A 15,343-nucleotide genomic window follows, 5' to 3' on the forward strand; every position below is an offset into this window, starting at 1 on the left:
TTTAAAACAATGCTTCTCCCTCGTACACTGAATACTTGTGCCCGAACGGTCGAATGATATCGGACGTTGCATCAGAAATTATATAAATAAAAGATATAGCAAAACACAAAAAGCTTTGAAGAACAAAGTTCCAAACATAAATGCTTCTTACACACATAGACAGAAGCATTTAAAGTGAAGATAAGAGGGCTTGTGGAATTTGCCTGTGTTTCTTTTTCTTCTTAATTTCAATGTGTGGAGAGAGAGAGAGAGAGAGCTCTATGAATATGCATAACTGCATGTGTAGTCAGAGCTGCAGACGGTGGCGTATCAGAAATAACTCTTCCAGCAGAGATGCGAGGCTATTTGTTTTCACAGCCGCGGTGCAAACCGCTGAGCGCTCCTCCTCCGCTTCCTCTTCCTCTTCGTCTCTCTGCTGTGATTTATCTTCCCTCTTCTGTTCTTCTCGCGGCGCTATCGGCGGCTCCTTTCGCGAGCGACCGCCGCGTGCGATTCGCCGTCGGTCGACGGGGACGCGAGACTTCGCCGCCGTCCTCGCGCCGGGGGAGAGCGCGAGCGGGAGCCAGATCTTCTCCCTCCGCCACCTCGCCCGGTGCCTGCTCTTCGGCGGTGGGCTGGATGCCTGCATGTCCGGCTGCCAGCGCGCCGATTCCCGGCGGCAGTGTGAAAGACAGGCCAGGGAGACTGGGCCCGGGTATGTTTCTGTCGGACAGAGACAAAAATATGACAAAATTTCATGACTTTGGACTGGCCTCCAAGAGCCCACTCCTCCTTTCACACATTATCTACGCTGTTTAATCTTCCTGAAAACATGTTGTCTAAAAGCACATCTTGTGTTTTTACAATTCAGCTTTTTTTGCATTTTTTATGACCAGTCACTTCTCGCTTTTCTTCATTTTTGTTCATTACTATCTTGTCTTTCTGCTACAGTCATGGTAATATAACTCATAATAACGTAATGTAAAACTGAAAGCAGGCAAGTTACACATGGTAACACTTTTCAGCCATTTTAAAAGAAATCTGGATGCACTTACTTCTAAGAAGGGGCAGATTACACCTAATTACAATGAACAGATGCTCTTATCCAGAGTAGTTTATAGAAGTGAAGAACAGAAGTGTCAGTCTCAGGAATAAAAAAAGTACATTGTCACCAAGGCACAGAAGAAGTGTAAATTTAGCAAAACAAATCAACAATTATTGTTTGTAAACAAAAGATTATAGCACTACGCAGATAATCCACCTTTACTTTATGGTTGTTACAAAGGTAGAGGATAGCTGAAGAGGGTCAGGAGAGTTAGCAGAGGAAGAGGTGGGCCTTTGGTCTGTGCTGGTAGACAGGTTGGTAGACTGTGTTGGAGGATCATTCCACCTTTTGGCCCTGAAAATTCATTTGTTGTTTTAACAGTGTGTTTGGTGTCGCTGTCCTGCTGCAAAGTGAATAAATGTGCAATGACTGCTGAGGCATTTGGTTGGATAAAAGTAATATTTTAAAAATCTATTACTCTTTGAAAGGTATACCTTGTTTAGACCTGGCCATTTGGCTTCCACATTAGTCCTGAGGTGTCTGGCACTGCAAATCATCTTGATCCAGTAAAGAAGACTAATGAGTTGCATGATAAAATTAAACGGAAAGATTTGTAAAGGTGTGAAATTTTCGCTAATAATATTCTGCCACACTGTAAGACCAAATATTTAGGATTTTAACACATGCATAAACACTGCACTGTAGCTCCTCATAAACCCATCAAGGCTTTTAATGATCTAAATGTGTTTTAAATGTTTTTGGGATCGGGCACAGACTGTTAACATTAGTGTTTAACCATAATTTTGTGAACAGTACTGTTTAGATATGAAATGTCTATATATTTTTATGACATTAATCTTTGAAATAGGCAGGTGCAGGTGGTGCAGTGGGTAGCACTGTCACCTCACAGCAAACCCGGAAACAGGGTTTCAGTCCAAAGGAAATTGCCCACAGGAACAGTATGAGGGTGTGAGTGAATGGCGTGGGTGCCCTGCAATAGATTGGTGAGCTGTCCATGGTGTATTCCTGCCTCTCGCCCATTGCATGCTGGGATAGGCTCCGCACCCCCCACGACCCAGACCGGGAATAAGCAAGTATAGATAATAGATGGAAAATGATGCATTTGTGGGAGCAGTGTCGTGTAGGCCAGTTCAATGGCCAGAGATTTAACTGGCATGGGGAATTACCTGACATGGCATGGAGGAAGTGCAGCATCTCAGTTTAGCCAAGTTGAGCTTTAGGCAATGGTGCCATCCGGGTCCAGATGTCTTGCAGCCGAGCAGAGAGATGTGCTGAGACCAGCGTATCAGAGAGAAACAGCTGCAAGCGATTAGTTTAGCAGTGATAAAACAGGTCACGGGGGGAGACCTGGCACGCGGGGGAGGAACTACACAGGGGTGCACCGTTGATCCCATGATCCTGTACTCACCTTGAGCCTCACAGCATCTCTGAGCTGGACCAGGCCCTGGCAGGGCTGGGGGAGTCTGGCCCCCTCCGGAAAAAAGCAGAAATCACAGACTGCTAATGAATAACCACTCAACTGAAACAAAAACAAGCGTATCCAGTGAAAACGTCTATTCAGATTCAAATTCATTATATACTCTGTATCATTAGAGAACAGCAGGATCAGCTATTTAGTTTAATATCATTAGCCTTGTGGGTGTAATTAAGGGCTAAACACAGATGTTAACCTCTCTTCCCGTGTCAAAATACATCTGTTTGTAGCATAGATGGTTGTGAAAAATCAATTTGAAGTAAGCTGACGTGTATATACTGAGTGAGCTCCATAAGGTTTGGTATAAATACATGTTTTCTTGATTTGGCTCTGTATTCCACGCTTTTAGATTTGTAATCAAACCATTCACATGTGGTTAAATTGCAGATTCTCAGCTGTTTTTAAATACATAGCCCCTCATTTCAGGGCGCTATAATATTTGGGACGTATTAATGATGCGTTAATGAAAGAAATCATGTTTAGTACTTTGTCGCATATCCTTTGCATGCAATGACAGTTTGAATTCTGTAACCCTTAGGCAAAGTATCTGCATCTTCTCAGGTGATGATCTGGCATGCCTATACGACAGCCATCTTCAGCTCCTGCTTGTTTTGGGGGCAAGTTAACTTTAGTTTTCTCTTCAGCATATGAAAGCCATGTTCAATTGGATTCAGATTAGGTGAATGGCTTGGCGAGTCGAGAATCTCCCGGTTTTTGGCTTTGTTGTCGGATGAAGTGCCATCCGATGGGTTTGGACACACTTCTGCACACTTCCGAAGTCATTCTGCTGCTGCTATCAACAGTGTGCTGTCTGGGTTAGTACCATGATAACTTTAGCCATGCATTTTATATAGCACAGAGCACTCGGGGTGGTGACACAATAAACCTGGTCGATTTTAGGCAGGGAATTTCGCTTTCAATGTCTGGTGGATAGTGATATGGGTTAGTATACGTTTGCAGTGGGTTAGCACACTTAGCTAGCTTAGCGTGATTTGTAGCAGAGCCCCATAACCCAGTACAGGTCACCTCTCTGCCCCGCATTGAATTGCCACACACACAGGCTGCACATACATTTGCTAGCTATTTTTTATATATGTGTCTATTGAGTTGGCTAACAATGGACGTGAGAGCGGCCCTAATTCAAAATCAGATATGCTTTTTTCCCCCTTAATGTCTGTTGGGATTCTATTTCACTCACAGCAATCCAAACTGGTTAATATTCAATGATTTAGTATTTTAAGAACGTCATTTTGATCAAAACAATGTTCAAGGCTGCAACACTGCTCAATAAACCAAAGTCATTAGAAAATGCTAATAACCCATTGAAAAATTAAAAGCTTTGTTTTAAGAGAGTTTTGAGGAACATGAGGATTACTTCAGAAGCTTGGCAACCTCTCGGCAACTTTGCTTTAAATATACTTTATGAGATCAGACTGAATTATATGAAAACATTTTATCTGAAGAACAAACAGCATCTGGCAGCAAACCTGTGAAATTTAGAACAAAAGTCGCGACAGAAGAAGCTTTGAGGCATGGCAGTTATTGAGCTCTACATAGTGAAAGGTGCTCTTCACCTCAATTAATTCCCTACACCTCTCTGAAGAGAAAGCAAAAATACATTGCATGGAGATAACAGTCAATCCCTGGAACGCAAAGACAAATTAGTCTTCAATTAGAGGAGTTTGGGCTGTGTTTAAAAAGAATCCTTTGATATTCACTTCTGAGAAGCACTCCACCAAAGGCATAGAAATGCTAATGAGACTACAAGGCATCTTTACCTGCATGCAGGTTCTCCAATGAGGGGCTGTGCAAGCTTTTCACCGTGGAGTAACCGCTGTAGAGTGAAGAAAGGTTGAGAGGTTCTTGGGGGAAAAAAACCCCAAAAAGAAATGTTTGCAACAGTATACTTATCAAGGAATAGCCTCACCTTTCTCTTCATCCTCAGCCTGGCTGCTTATTTTGGGTGATTAAAGCAAAGCATGTTTCTTCTGCTCAGAAAAACGAAGACACAGCAAAATTCTAAATACAAAAAGAATTTGATGACAAATGTAGATATTTCATAAATTTTCAAGTTCCATTTATCATCATCACAATCTATTTAAATGCACGCGCCTTTGCGTAATTGTAATTCACCGACATTAAGCGGTGACAGCTCTAAAGCTGTGATATTGAGAGCGTGACAGGAGGCAGCCCACCTCCAGGCCTTTTGCAGACCTTGCTAGTCTGGTAGAGAAGAACGCGCTTCCTGCGGGTGTGAATGTTAAGGCACGCAGGGCAACGCACTGCTATACTGGGTCTACAGCAGCAAGGCCTGAGGTTGGCACCTCATACCTGCAACAAGTCCCCTGACACCCCAGACTACATATCCCACAATGCAGCCTGCTGCTCCAGCGGAAAATGAGGCCTGTTGGATTTGGGGCGAAGAGCAGGACACTGGGAAACTGAGGCTGCGCCAGTCGCAGCAGGCCACACTTCCACAGATGAATACAATCGGGCAGAGCTGCCTAATGTCACAGGGGAAAAAAAGAATACTTGCTCAGTATTTCACTGCTGAAGGTTCGAGGTGAAGCCGCAGAAGCAGATTTTTCAGGTTTTTCAAATGTGTCAGGTGTTAATCATGGGGCGTTAAAAGCTAAGATTGCGATGCACTGTAGTGTGGAAGAATAAGCACATTTTCATAAGCCGAGCCTTCTGGTTCTTTTTCTCTTTTCTCTTCTGTCTTTCTATGGGCCAGATGCTAAGCTTGCCTCTGCTAATGTCTTCAGAAGGGTGACGGAGCACCTGAGCACGGCACCCTGATGGATTTCTGACTGCTGCAGCCCTGAAAATTACTATCATTTATACAAAGAAGATGGCTTCGGATGCAGCCATTTTAAAGGGGATATTGGATAAAGTGAAAATGTTATAAAGAAAGATGGGTGCAGTGCGCCTCTTTGATACGCCACGCTCTCGGTTCATCCAGGCTGCTGAGAACAAAGTGCCGTGCTCTCGGGGGGTGGGGGGAGGTGGTGCAAAACTACTTTCCCTCCTGAAAGGTTATCCATCGTTCCACTAGCAGCTATCATCTCAATCTGCCAATTAACTGCGGGGTCGGTGGTTGTACCAACACCTCTTACCCTTATAAATGTTCAGTAATGAAAATCTCAGTAGCTCTGCAGAGAAAAGTTTGCTGCTTAGAAACACTTTACCCACTGTAAATTCCATTCAGACATTAGGAAGTATTTCTTCACACGGAGAGTAGTCGCTGTGTGGTATAGCTTGCTAGGTCATGTACTAGAGGCAGAAACTCTGGGGGTTTTCAAAACCAGGCTTGATACAGTGCTAGATGTTATGTTTTATGTTATGTTATGTTATGTTATGTTATGTTATGTTTATGTTATGTTATGTTATGTTATGTTATGTTATGTTATGTTATGTTATGTTATGTTATGTTATGTTATGTTATGTTATGTTATGTTATGTTATGTTATGTTATGTTATGTTATGTTATGTTATGTTATGTTATGTTATGATGTTATGAAACCAATGCAAATCCTTTCCTCCTGATGATAAAAGCTATTAGGCATCTTTCAAAGACTAAAACATTGGCTTAAACATTATCCTTCATTCCCTCATTGCTAAAAAGAAAAGATCAAGTCAGTTCTCGGTAATGCTAGTAGTATACTCGAAAACCCAGCAGAGCAATCATCTTATCAGTGCAAATAACAACATTTGGCCATTTTCTTTATTAGATAACATGGCTTGTGGAGACCAGACTTACTTTTAAATAGTATGACCTTGGCACCAAGGATGTCATTGAATCAATCAACTGAGGTGATTCTGAGTCTAGATCCACTCCTATACCCTGCTCGCTGAGGGCAACTGCTTCTTCCTGTACGGACATCTGAGGAAAAAAAGCAAAAGCGAGTTTCTTTAGCATGTCTGGACATCCATTTCAAAAAGGTGAAAGACATTTAATAGCAAACGGTGAGAGAGCAGACGTTTGTTACACGACGACCCCGCGCACCCGAAGGCCAGCGTGGAAAGCAGCAGTGCTTCAGCCGTGCGTTGCCATGGCGCGGGACAGCGACTGAGGTGAGGAGAGCCGCCATAAATCACCCAGATCGCCATTTGTTAGATCTCAGCTTTACATGGTGTTTGCATGCCAAACGCTAGCGCATCGCTTGTAGCGACAGAGAGGTACGTGCACCACTGATTGTGGCGCGCCGTGCGCTTCCATTCATCACTGTCTCTGCGACTAAATGACGTCGGCCCCGGAGTGAATAAACACAAAGCGGGGGAAGTAAAGGGGCAGGAAGGGGCCATCGTGGGGTCCGTTGTGCCCTCCGTCTCCTGAGGAATGGATGTTCCTCAATACCTGCGCTCCCTCACCTCAAACACCGATTCTGAATCACGCCAAGGGTCTGGCATGACCACACACACGGGCCGGGTACACTGTGAGAAGCACCACGGTAACAAACCGGGGGTTCCTCTTCAAAACATAAAGCGTTTAATGAGTCATCCGTGTTGATTTACTAAACCCATTTATGAACGCAAGCTTATCAATCAGGCTCTAAACAAAACATTAAAAAACATAAAGCAAAATATGGAATGATACACAGCCTGTCCATGGTTAGCATATGATACATGAAAATCTAACACACCCATAAATTGTGTGTGCAGTGGTTATGATTTCAAAGCCCATGTTTAGCGAGACTGGCAGACACTGTCAGACACAGGGCAGACACAAGATGCACGCCTGTTTGCCCTAGCGGAGTTCGGCTGACGTCTGATCCGTGAGTCACTGAAGGAAGAGTAGAGCAGTGTCAGGACTCCGAGCCGAGTCCGCGTTACCCGGGTTACTCGCGGCTCCGTCCGCAGGGGGCACGGGGTTTAGCGAGCGGCGGGCCCGGCGAGCGCCACGTCTCCTTTTCCTGTGGGACGCCGGGAGATTTCCGGCGCGGTTGATACCTACAGCCGAAAACTGGCTCATATACCGCCTGATATTGCCTGTACGGCTGCGTAAGACATGACTTCGAAACGCTGGTCTTCTCTCGAACCTGAGAGCTCGGCAAGACCGCCGTCATCTGCTGCGCGCGTCCAACCCCTTCACGCATCGCAGGGAATAGTGACGAGCGCGCGAGAAATTTCCTGCTGTCCCATGCTTGGCGCACGCAGGAACCCGCAGGGACCCGCGTGCCCACGATCGTGCGCACAACAGCCCGAACGACGCCGCATAACGACGACCTCATTCCCTCTCCCAGCCAGTCTTTCTTCCTGCGGCGGCGTGATGGTCCCGAGGCAGCGCGGCTTCCCGCGCCCCGCAGCCCAGAGACGTGACACGGTTTACTTCCCGTTGTCACGAGCCGCAGCGCGGCCGCGGGGGGGCTTGCGCTCCGGCGCGCCTTGAACTAATTGTGCCACGGTTCCTTAGCGGTGAAGTGGCAGACAGGAGCACCCCGGTAAATCCATAAAGGAAACGGATACAGGGGCTCCCGCCGCAACCCACAGCAGCCTCGGCATGTAACCGAATCCGCTACAATTATAAATCAAGCGCAGCGTATGCTTTTATTATAACACTGTACCTGCAAATCAATACAACCCTCCCCCACGTACACTTATGTTCTCCTTAACAAGCTCTTAATGGCTCAGCCGAGCTCCTTAGTATTCATGCTTGACATTTCTCTGTTCTGTTATCAAAAATGGCCATGAATCATTTAGTGGCGGGTGCTCAAAATGAGGCGAAGCAGCGCAAAGACGAGATCGGCCTTTGGAGAGCGAGGGCGAGGGGATTTCAAGCACACGCAGCCTTCCCCAGGAGGGTATGTCCAGCACTGATCTCACACAACACACCACGCACGCATGCACGCACATACACACACACACACACACACACACAAAACAACACACACACACACACACACACACAACTGCACACAACAACATACGCAACATACGCAACAACATACAAAACAACATACGCACACACACATACACACACGCAAACACACACACACACAAAGACACACAAGCACACACGCAGAAACACAGCAGAGCAGGGAGGTTAATGAAATGAGAGCTACCTCCTCGGGAAAAGAGCCAGATCAAAGTCCCCTCCCGCAGCTGAGACACCATTTCAGAGACCCCCCCCCCCCCCACTCACTCTCTGTCTCAGGGCTCTCATCTACAGCCCAGAAATACGCTACAGTCTTTCTGGTAGTATTGTGACATCCTCAGTCAGGTCATCCATACAATAAATAATCAAAATAATTGTCTGCTTTCTTGTTTGTAAACAAACCAATTATGATAAGTCATGACTGAAGGTCAGGAAACCACCACCGTTACAATTTTCTTGCGGATAGTAATGAATACCATCACATACGAGGATAAAACTGTAATCCGTAGACTTTAGATTTGTGATTAGTGTGGCCCTGCTATTGAGACTACAGTCAGGGTGGCTGTGTAGTATAGGGGGTGGAGAACTGGGCTTCTAACTCAGTGGTTGCAGGTTTGATTCCCAGGTAGGACACTGTTGCACTTGTACCCTTGAGCAAGGTACTTAATCTGAATTGCTTCAGTATATACCCAGCTGTATAAGCGGGTAAAAAATTGCGTAAAAAGTCGCTCTGGATTATAGCATCTGCTAAACGCTAGCAATGTAATGTAGCCAATTACGCATTCAGACATTAAAATAGTAATACTATAAACCTAGAAGTTGCAGTTGAGTCAGTCTCTACAAGAAGATTCCCTTATGCTTACAAAAAAAACAGATAAATATGCATTTTTCTGTTTATATCCACAATTTGGCATTGCAAAACACAAAGGATTTAAACATCAATAAGCCCTTTTTAAATACTGTCGGTGCCAGTATGTTCCAGCAGTATTACAGTGAGAACTGAGGAACCAGTGCTTTCATTTTTATTGTCCAAATGAATGTTCACCACCTTCTTCTAATGCTGTAGTAAGTGGGCTCAGCATTCATGGCGGAACATTTGTGATGTGTGCAAAATATTTAACAAAGCATGTGCGAGCTTAACATTCACAGTCTCATTATTAAGGTTTGGCTTGAGAATTTATGAAAGCATTAGGTGAGTCAGGCACAAGGTGCATTAAGTGCCTCATTTACAAGTCCCTATGTTATGGTTCTATCACACAGTACAGTATACTGGAATTAGATTTTGCAAAAATGGTCCATTCCTTTGTTGTAAGAACATTAATAAAATCTTTTTAGAACATTATCTGTAATGTTTAACTTATGTATTGGGTGTGGTCCACATTCCTTTATATATTTTTTGACATACTGTATAATTATATAACTCATGCATATTTTCATACTAATACTCACGGATACTGACAAACATACATGCAAATAAATCTCTTACAAAAGAAAAAATAATGACTGCTGTCTTCTAGTGCCTACCTGCAAAACAGTGTTAAGCAGCCCTTGTTTCTGAACTACGTCAGTACAGACACCTACTGCAACCCCCTCATAACCACATTCGACAGAGATCTTTTATGATTTCATTGCATTCATCTAGCTTAATTCGGAATGTATATTCATGCAAATTGCACTCTGGGCATATTTTAGTGGGGTACGAGAGCTTGATATCAGTTCAGCAATGAATATCTGACGAAAATGAATGGGAAAAATAGAAAGTTTTACTGTTAATTGCGTATTCTGCAACCTCCCATTCTTCCACTCTTCCCTGTCATGACTCTATTAGTCCAGATTCAGTGCTCTTGTAGCCTTGGAAAAGAAGCCATTATTCCTCCGCGCTGGGGACACTAAATGGCTTCTTTTTAGCTCAGCAGTCTCTCTGAGACGAGGTTAGTAGGTTTCGCTCAGAACTTTAATTGGATTCCTTTAAAAAGGAAATCAACTTCTCTGCTCATGACAAAATTACTGCTTCTGACATGCTCGCAGACAGAAGGTAGAGCAAAATGCTTTCCTCGGGGAATTAAAAATAAGTAGAATTTAGGAGAGCACTTAACGCATTCTTACTTAAAAAGGAGACATAATACGCCGAACAATAAAGTTATAAATGAATGGCTTTATAATAAGACCATTTTCCCGAGAAAAACATAGAGTGTCAATATGCTTCATGGCTACTGTGGCAGAAAGAGGAGGACAGTCCGCCGTGACACACACTGTGCTTTATATGGGCCAACATGGTACATCACACCAGAGCTCATCATCGCAGTACACACTGTAAACCTGTGAAAACATCCCCCCCCCCCCCCCTTAATGTCAAGAGCCCAGGGAATAGCAGAAAGTGACACTGTTTGTAGGTAAATACATGCCCATCACACCACAGACTGAGAACACAGTCAGGGGCCTGCCAGAGGCACATCAAAATAACAAGTGTGTGTGTTTGTGCGTGTGTGTGTGTGCGTGTGTGTGCATGTTTGTGTGTGCGTGTGTGTGTGTGTGTGGGCGTGCGCATGTGTGTGTGTGTATGTGTGAAAAACAGTGTGGGAATAAAATGGTAATAGCCATCATTTACAAGTCTGAATTTTATACACTTGGCTTGTTCTTCACACGTTGCAGATGCACTGGAGTGTGCAGGTGTAAAAAACAAACCATGGGCTCTATTTGAATAATGTCTGGCTTGTGTGTGGGGTCGGGGCAGGGGGGTAAGCACTCCCCTCCCCTTCAACGCCGACACTAGCAGCATATTGAAAATTGACAACGCGACACAAATGCAATAAAAGTACGAAAAATGAATACGTTCAGAACGGTGAGACAAAGGTCAGCCACGGGGCTGCCTGGCTGAAAAGGATTGAAAAGAAACGTCGAATTGGATTTAGAGCGGCCTGGTGCGACACGGAATTTACACCTTTGATTTGACGCTAACGGCCCTGTTAGCGCTCGGCCTCCGCTGCAATTAGATTACAGATGAAATGCGCGTAGCCGTCCTGTCTGCGGCATTCTTTAAGCCACAGGGCTCGTGTGTTATGTTCGTATGAATCATCATAAGCACTTTCTTCTGGGTGCAGGAGCAGCAAAGTGAAAAGCCAGCGGTGCGAGAAGTCAGTGCCGTGTAAAATTTAAAAAAATAAAAAAATCTGCTCTCCCTCTCCTCCTTTTTCTGTTAATCTCCACACGGCAGGCCTGGCGAGGGCAAGGTGAACGAGGCGGCCATTTCCACTCCATCAACAGCCGAGAACCAAGTGCCTCCTCTCTCGTAACTAAAAGGGATAGACAGCGACTGCAGCCCCGCGTTTTAATTAAAGGAATTCTTCAAAGGCTTCATTAGAGGCGATGTGTAGCCTGGCAGATTAATGCGGTGTGCCACTTTTATGAAACATCAAGCAGAAATGAGATTTTAACACACCGAGGGCACGCGATGCACCTGAGAAATCTAGTCTTTTCCTTCTGTGTTTTTTTTTTCTCTCCCTCCCACCTCTTTTGAGGGGACCAGGTGGGGGCGCATAATTAACTTTTCTCCAGACTAGCAGCAAGACTTGAACGGCGTTTATATATTTCCATTAAAGACGTCATCCGGGCATAATGTCATTTTAGAATTCATTTCCAAGTGCTTGAATTCTGCAGGTTCTGCCTACGTTAAATTCCACCCCCGAAATGTATAAAAGCATATTTGCGCAAGGGAAAACAAAGCAGAGAATTCTGAAACAAGTCACTTTCCTTGAAAGCCATTCAAAGGTAAGTGGGAATAATTACTTAAGTGAATCGTCACATCTTTCAATAAACAAGCGAGCCTGTGTCTTTGACTCACTTTTAATGGTGAGTAATCCGTTAGCTCCTAAAACCATTTACATCTTTTGGACGTCACCATTCATAAGAAAACACGATAATCAACATTAATGCAGACTGGAATGATGTTCTAAACCTGGTTTTTTTTATTACATTATGACAGCTAGGCATTTTTTGAACTATGCCTGAGGCAAATTAGTCAATGTCTGAAAGGCCCATTAGAACACTAATGGCAAACACTTCCCGCTTGACGTGTATCTGTCTTTAAATCTCAGGTGTGTACTCCGGGCGGTAATTTAACAGAATCCTTGGCGCACAATTGAAGGTCGTGCACTTTTCAGGTCTTAAGTAGGTGGCAAATGCGTTTTCCTGCTCTGCAGTGTCTTCTGCACAGTCTAAAATGGGGGAAATGTACATAACGCGATGAGGAAAGTCTCCTGTGCTTTCAAGGTCCAATTTCAAAACACGTTTAGCCTCGCCCCTTGAGTCATCTTCCAGAACCCTCTGTCTACGTACCATTTATAGCGTCACTACATAATATACAATATAAATACACGTGGCTCTGAGCTGGGAAAGGTCTTTGACATCAATGGTAAGTGAACAAATTCTCAGCTGAATCTGAATCTGATTGTTCAGCTACATGCTTGGCTTCATAGCAGAAGAGCATTTTAAACAGATTTTTTTTGTTATGAAAAGATCCGACAATGCCATCCATCCCAAGTCCCGTAATCAACATGCTGAGGTGTCTGAAATGCAGAGTTGTCGTTTAAATTGAGCCCACACCCGGGGTTTAAATTTAGGGTTGGAATCTCATAATATATGAATTAGATAAAATGGCCTCCCATTCATGGACGCCACTTGTTCCCGTTAGGAAGATGGCGGGGATCTGGAGATGGTGGGGGCCACTGCGGCTGTTTACACAGTGAACGTGTATTTCAGTAGATGTGGCTCTGTGCTTGAAGACTCTGGCTGGCTGCCCAAAGGTGAGTGCCACATGTGTAAATGGCATGGACAACGCCACCTGTTGAGCAGATATAGCAGGTATGCACACAGGGGAGAGGAGGCCCAGGGGCAGACCTAGGACACGCTGGAGGGATTATATCCAAAGCCTGGCCTGGGATCGCCTGGGGATCCACTGGGATGAGTTGGTGGAAGTCGCTGGGGAGAGGGACGTCTGGGCTGCTCTGCTTACCCTGTTCCCACTGCGACCCTGACCTGGACTAAGCAGTTAGAGAATGGATGGATGGATGGATGCACACAGCCATGCTATAATTAATGCATCCATGATCGCCATCAGTTTCTGAACGTAAAATCATTTCTAAATCATCATCAAAGTTAAGGATGGGCTAAGTGAAAATGATAAGAAGCGGGTCACATCCAGGTATTTTTATCTCACCTTCTGGTGGTTAAGGAAAGAAGGTTAATCAAAGCCAAACCACAGTAATAATCATGCACTTGTGCAGATAATATTGAATGGGAACCAATGTCATTTTACTGAAGTTAAGCATTCATTAATCAGACATTCTTGATTGAAGGAATGGAGAATATTATTGGAGGGACACGTGGAAGACACAACAGAATTTGAAATCACTCAGATTTAATCATACTTAACTGAAATAAAGATCTTTTTCCTGAGTACCCATCATTTTTAAAAAAGTTATGATAAGCTTAAGAGGGGGAACTGATACTGGATGGAAATTTCTGTTTGGAGATATGTCAACAGCTTTAACGCACCGAGCAGGAACAGAAATAAGTCTTAGAGAAAATCCACAGGCGACGAAACATTTTAAACACTGACCTGCGAGCGCCGCGTCGTTAATGACGGACGGGCTTCAGGAAGGGCCTGGGCGCGGGGACGCCAGCGCTGCGGGCGCACCGGAAGCCGGGAGCAGCGGCTAATTGGCTGCCGGAGGAGAGGAGTCCACGGGCTGGACTGCACACCTCGGGCGGCTCCTGGCCCTCTGTTGCTGTTGACTGAATTAACGAGCCGCTCTGTGGAGCACCCTGTGACAGGGCCTTGAGCACCACCACCGACGAGAACCGCTCCTGCGGTCCGGATACCCCGGAGCGCCCTTTATTACCCCCGCCTCCCGGCCCCTTAGGGCCCCCTCATCAATCTGCCTGGGGCCGCACGATTGGGAGGAGAGGGGGGACGGAGAGAGAGGGAGAGAAAGAGGGAAGAAAGAAAGTTTTTCATTTGTTTGCTTATAGCCGCGTCGGGCTCTGGTGCGAGCAGAGAGAGGGGGCGGAGATACATCTGGGCCTTGTCACCGTGAGCCACGGGCTTAGCGGTGGGGAGAACTGAGACGGGTCCGGCCACAGCCTGCTCCTCTCGGTGCTCAGGCCCCACAGGAGGCCCTGCTGCAGTATCTGCCATTATACAACGGGCTGTTTCCATCCCGGGTGCTGATTGGCTGAGACGGCGTGCTACAGTGATTGTAAATCCAATACAGTTAATCAAGTAGCCTGTTTGTAAACAGTATCACTCCGCACACAAACTGTTACAAATAGTATTACAAAATAAATAATACTGCGTCATTATTCGTATCTGTGTTGTAACCGTTTTATATAAACTGTACAGCGCTCGTGGACATGCTGTATCGTAAATACAGTCATGGTTAGAGGGGGTTTCCAGTACTCTGCTTTGCACTGTGGCTAACAACACCCCTCTGTAGTCATGACTGTATTCATGAAACAGCGCAGCCTCGAGTGTTGTATTGCTTAATTACATGTCATGCAAACCACAGGCATGTCAAGGCAAACCTTTTTGCTGTATCAGGGATAATAAAAATATTTTAATAACCTGCTTTATGTAGTCACACTAGTTTCAACTGAGGTTATATTAGCCTAGCGCGCTAGAACATTACTTTTAGGTCAAAGTCAAAGTGAAATGTTTATTAAATCCAGACTGCAGACTCAGGAAATGAGAGTGGGGGGGAAAGGGTTGATGGGACATACTGTACCAATCATAGTCCGAGGCAAAGTCTCTTCATAGCAGCCTCACAGATACTCGCTATGGACAAAGCTATTCTTTCCTGCGATTCTGCCCATTTGTCATCGAACCGCCTGAATGTTGCCTGAATAAACCGATTAAGTGAAGGTGCTAAACATGCAGATATTTACATATGGG

Source organism: Anguilla rostrata, chromosome 18, assembly GCF_018555375.3.
Source record: "Anguilla rostrata isolate EN2019 chromosome 18, ASM1855537v3, whole genome shotgun sequence".
Classification (NCBI taxonomy): domain Eukaryota; kingdom Metazoa; phylum Chordata; class Actinopteri; order Anguilliformes; family Anguillidae; genus Anguilla; species Anguilla rostrata.